The sequence below is a fragment of the Siphateles boraxobius genome, unplaced genomic scaffold (assembly GCF_051911475.1).
Source record: "Siphateles boraxobius isolate OS27281-9 unplaced genomic scaffold, OSU_SipBor_1 8, whole genome shotgun sequence".
In the NCBI taxonomy this organism is placed as follows: Eukaryota; Metazoa; Chordata; class Actinopteri; order Cypriniformes; family Leuciscidae; genus Siphateles; species Siphateles boraxobius.
Window position 1 is genome coordinate 19687085 of NW_027509208.1, and position 5827 is coordinate 19692911.

A 5827-nucleotide genomic window follows, 5' to 3' on the forward strand; every position below is an offset into this window, starting at 1 on the left:
GTTATATCTGTCTTTTGGAGCCTCCTGTCCCAACAGAACCCCATACAGTTGTAAGTAGCCTACTCAATACACCAGAAATTATGACAAATAGTATTATAAAATGTGCTCAACCAAATGCTCATCTTCACAGGACGATGGTGATGAAGAAACAGTTTCTGCTGCCATAGAGTGGCTTCGTTCCCTCCTTGCATTGTTCTGTACTTAATAAAGTGCTAAATAAATAAACAAACATAAACAAAACAGTAAATGTGTGGACTTTTTGCATGATACCTTTCCCAACACAGGCAAATTTCAATTTTTGAATGTAACAATGAAAAATAACTTTATAATGCTGGCAATGCTCTGTTTTTAATGGCAACGGTGTGTTAACTTAGGAGTGATCTGTTATCAAGAAATAACATACCGCATTCTACATTAGAATTCAACCAAACCATGTAATAAATATATATATATATTGTTATGTTATATATATATATATATATATATATATATATATATATATATATTTGTTTGTTTGTTTTTTTTGAAAGAAAATAGGTTATTTATACATTACCATCCCCCAACCCCCTTTCTCTGTGTTGGCAAGTAGAATACAGTGGGAGGGATGGTGACCAGAGTGGTCAAGTAGAATCTGAGTGTTCACTGTAGAAAATAAATTATTACTAGTAGACATGGTCAGAGTGGAAATTAGCAATAAGAGTGAAGAAGGGCTGAGAGCAGATGTGCCACACAAGCAAGAGAGCGATGTGGAAGCTTTTGGATGGGTTGGGTCTTAAAAGAGCCATTGGGTTTGATATTGTAGAGAGCTGATGGAGTTTGATATTGTTGAGAGCTGATGGAGTTTGATATTGTAGAGAGCTGATGGGGCAGGACTAAGTAATTTGTGACAAATCCTGCAAGAAAGGACAAAAGAGAATTTTATTAAATCACATGATGAACTATAAAAAACATTGACAGCCAATCAGGATCTATCCAACTTCAAAAAGCTTAAGCACTTAAAATGGCAGACAACATTACCACAGCACGCACTTTTGATAATAAACAGAACTTTATCGTCCATTTGTTGTGGATGTTAAAATAGTTATCATTATAGGTATTGTTCTTGCTGTTAGTTCACCCAAAAATGACAATTCTGTCAGTAAATTACTCACTCTCATGTTGTTCCAAGTTCCAACCCCGTAAGACTTTCGTCAATCAACCATAAGTTTATCAAGCCACGAGAATACTTTTTGTGTGCAAAAACAAGCAAAAATAACGACTTTATTTAAACTCTTCATTTTCTTCTGTGTGGGCCTCTGAGGGAGCCAAGTACTGTAACAGCGCAGCGCTTCTGTGTTGTACGTCACACGCATCATACACATGACCTGCGTCGGCCAATAGCGAGCCTACGTTCAGACGTACAACACAGAAGCGCTGCGCTGTCACACTACGGGAACTCACTCAGAGGCCCACAGAGAAGAAAATGAAGAGTTGAATAAGTCATTATTTTTGGGCACAAAAAGTATTTTTGTCGCTGGATAAACTCAAGGTTGAGCCACTGTAGTCACTTGGACTATTTTAAACATTGTCTTTTCTAACTTTCTAGGCCAGCAAGTTTTGATCCCTTAGCTTCTATGGAGGAGTGAGACAGCTCCCAGATTTAATCACAAATATCTTAATTTGTGTTCTGAAGATGAATGAAATTCTTACGGGGTTGGAACAACATGAGGGTGAGGGTGAGTAATTACTGATAGAATTTTCATTTTTGGGTGAACTAATCGTTTAAGTGATTGATTAGGACAAGTCAATTGAAGATCTAATGCGTCACGTAACTTGTTAAACTAGCATTTCCAGACTCTTAAACAGATGTGGTCAATACAAATCAACATGTGGAAAGATATCTTGTAGCCTACTGTTGGTACGAGAAGAGATGGCGCCAATATGTAAAGGTTTATAAAGAATACAATGGACTTGATATGAACTTTCTGATATAAACGGTCCGACTACTTACAATGGGCACAATCTGCAAGAGAGTTGAGGCAATGGCCAATGACAGCAGCTGGAGCAAAAATCATAGAATTTTGTAGTGCACTTGTACAATATCATATGAATTTGCTGACTTGGTTGGTATGAACTATAAGTACTTCGACATGACGCTTTATTGTGGGTTCTTATTGATGTGGTAGTGTAGTATGTAAAATAAAGTTTAAGAAACATCAAATGCTGTGCAAAATGTAACTGCAGTAATGTTCAATCAAGGGTAAAGACCAACACAGACATACCATTGGAAACATTTGCCTTTGCAGCTTTTTTCCTTCTCCATAAACCCACAAGATGGTCGAATTCATCCCTCTCCACGAAGACAGGTTTAACAAGCCCTTGACAGCACTTCCTTTTCAGCTGAAACAAAGAGAAATATATACATGTTGAGACAGTGTGTTAAAAATGATCCGTGACCAAATTATTTGAGAGGAAGGACTTTAAGGAAAGTTAATAAAACATAAAATAGGATACATTCATTAAAGCAAATCAGCTATAACTAAATGTGTTCAACATTACCTAATTTGAAGGACTTGTTCAGCCTCCCTGACAGCTTCTTTAAGATCAGCACAGGGAGCTTTCAGTTCAAGTTCCCTGTTAATAGCAGCTTTCTGACAGAATTGATCAAATTTTGATTTTTAAAAATATTCCATGATGAAGAAGAGAAAGAAAGAAAGCAAAAATATGTGTAAATTTATTACAGTTAAAAAAAGAGAGAGAGAGAGAGAGAGAGAGAGAGAGAGAGAGAGAGAGAGAGAGAGAGAGAGAGAGAGAGAGAGAGAGAGAGAGAGAGAGAAGAGAGAGAGAGAGAGAGAGAGAGAGACAGACACAGACACAGACAGAAAGTGAGTTTTTGCGAGAGATGGCCTCTTAAAAGAGCTGTTGGATTAAAGGTTTTTGTGGGAGATGGAGATAAAGGAGTATTTGATCTGAAGTAACTGCAAGACAGAAAAAGAATACTGAATTACAACTACATTACAAAAAGGTATTAAAGGCATGGCCAGTGCTGTGATTATTGTGGTAAAACCATGGCAAGTGTTGTGTTACTGTTTCAACTACAAACACCACAGTAAAACTATGAATACTGTGGTAAAACCATGGTAAGTGTTGTGTTACTGTTTCAACTACAAACACCACAATAAAACTATGGTTACTGTGGTAAAACCATGGCAAGTGCTGTGGTTACTGTGCTTTACCTACAAATAATAGACAGTAAAAACACAGACTGTGGTAAAATCATTGTAAATTACTGTTTAATTACAAATACCACATTACAACTACAGTAACTGGTAAAAAACACGGTAAGTGTTGTGTTACTGTGCTTTAACCACAATAGTACACAATAAAAACACAGTTACTGTGGTAAAAGCATTGTAAGTGTTGTGGTTACCATGGTTACAGTTACGGTGGAAGAAGCATGGTATAACGTTACTGTGCTTTTACTTCACATGACATGGGAATCGACAGTTACTGGTAAAACATAGTAAATGTGTGGACTTTTTGCATGATACCTTTCTCAACACAGGCAAATTTGTCTCCATGGCATGATCAAGGTTGTCTCCATGGCAACTTGCTGTGTATCGCTACGACAATCCTGCGGACTGAGGCTCCTAGATTATGGTGCTGGCTTAGCGACTCTCTCCAGGCCTACACACACATGAACTTACACATACACAGATATGCACCTGCCCCACACCCCATCCCACGCCTTCGCCGCTTCGTACCCCCAGTCTGACAGGCGGGTCTGTGACCAGCGCCATATTGGCTGCAGGACCGGATCCTGCTTGCCTGGGCTGGACTACCTCCATCCCCCACTCCCAACTGTGTTGCAATGTCTTGTTTGTAGAGTGTACTGTTTATGTGCTAATGTTGCTGAGTTTTTTTTTTTTCTGTTCCCAGACTGTTCTCCTTACAGGAGCATAGTCTGGGGGTTGCCTTTTTTCTCCTCACCTCTCCTCATGTCATGCTGTATTTTTTTCTCAAGTTGGCACTGATTATAGCAGCCTCGGCAACACCTAATTACCAAAGCAAATTCATTGTATGTGCACAACACTACTTGGCAATAAAAACAATGAAAACTAACTTTATAATGCTGGCGTCCGTTTGAATGAACGTCACATAGCTCATATAAATATAATATAATACCGATTTGAAACACAACATCATTTCATTCATAAACACGGGACTATAGACGGATGGAAACCCTACCTGTACGTGTAATGAAGTCATCAAAAATATATATTTTTATAGCAGTAAACTACTTTGAATAGCTGGGAGAGTTTGACGTAAACTGGTAACGTTAGCAGGTAGATAAAAAAAAGAAAAACATAATGCATTGAGGTGAAAGTCAAAGTTTATAATGCATTTCTCCATATCTCCAGCTGCCGGTAGGGGCGCAAATTTAGGAGACGCTCTTATGTGTCGTATTTGAAGGTAGTCACAAACGACCTAAATAGTCGTATGGGTTGGAGGACTTGTTGGTTCTTGCTAGTGTCTTTGGGTGAATGCTACGGTTTTACTATATGTTGTTAAAGTGTAGCATGTAGCTATGTGTGTTCTAGGGTGTTCTGAGTTTTTTCTCTAAAAATAAACATGTTTTGTGTCGTTTAATGGGCATTGCGTTGTATTTTGAGTGGATTTTAATACAGTGTGTTCTAGGTGATTGCTGGGGTGTTGCTATGGTGTTCAAATATATATATTTTTTTAGGTTGCTAAAATGTTGATACTGTATGGTGTTTTGAGTGGTCTTGGCATGGTACAGCAAGTGTCTTCTGGTTTGTTGCTGAGACTCGGGGACCATAAAATGTCCAGCTATTCCCTAGGGAACACCCAAACCACATATACACACGCACTGGCACACACATAAATAAAACTGCTTGCAACTCATCACCAACATGGAACCGAACCAACACTTCATCACGACCACATACCACAGTTTCTATCATATCTAAAACTAATCAGCCCCTGTGATTTTATAAAGTAACTGGAACCTCGTGTTAGCCTTTTGCTGCCAGTTCAATGAGAACACATCATTGTGCCAGTAGGCTGTTCACGGCATGTATAGATATCATTAATCATAACAGACTCAAAGAGATTCATGCGCTATTTAAAGCCTCTGCTAGTTCAAGTATGTTTGAGGTATTGTCTTTTTTTCCAACATGATTTCCTGGAAAATTTCTGGAATGTCGTTGCTTTACAATTGTCACACTCACTCAGTTCTGTTTGTCCCTAGTGTCATTTTCATGGACTTTCAGTTTGTTTTCACATCATCATATGTACAACTCCTTTGTTTGATTTTCCCAACACTCATCAGTAACCATAGACACTAATCATCACACCTGTCCTTCACATAGGTTATCACAATGTGTATATTAGTTCCTCACTATCACTCAGTGTTTTTCTGGTCAATGTTTATTAAACTTTGTATTTGAACTTATCCAGATCTTCTTCATCTTCATCTGTCTACACCCCTCGCTGACAACAATGGGGTTTTCAGCAGACAGTATTATGTCTAGAAAGTGCTATTGTCCAGGTTGCGTTGAACTGCTCTAGACTCTCAGAGTAAAAAATAAAGTTGAATTAAAAATTAATAAGGGTTTTGGTGCAGGTCATTTGTTAATTTTCGTTTGTCAAAAAGCTTTGTTTGCACATCTCAGTTCTCGTAATCAACCTTGTTTTACAAACAGGACCAGAAAAATGCACATTAGACACAGTGGTTTAAAAAGTGTCTTGACCAAGTAACCACATTACACAGACCTCTCATTTTTAAAAGGAGACATTTTCCCTTTTTTTGGCTAATTATGTCGGA

The 5827-nt window shown here is 38.1% G+C and overlaps 1 long non-coding RNA gene across 1 annotated transcript; it reads right to left on the bottom strand.

The window, feature by feature from the left end:
- Window positions 1-613: 613 nt before the first annotated feature.
- On the bottom strand, window positions 614-2728 carry LOC143728719 (uncharacterized). The gene is made up of 3 exons (XR_013199879.1): window positions 2539-2728; window positions 2262-2379; window positions 614-893 (listed from the first exon to the last, which is right to left on the bottom strand). It is a non-coding gene; the product is annotated as an uncharacterized LOC143728719 (long non-coding RNA).
- Between the last annotated feature and the right edge of the window lie 3099 nt (window positions 2729-5827).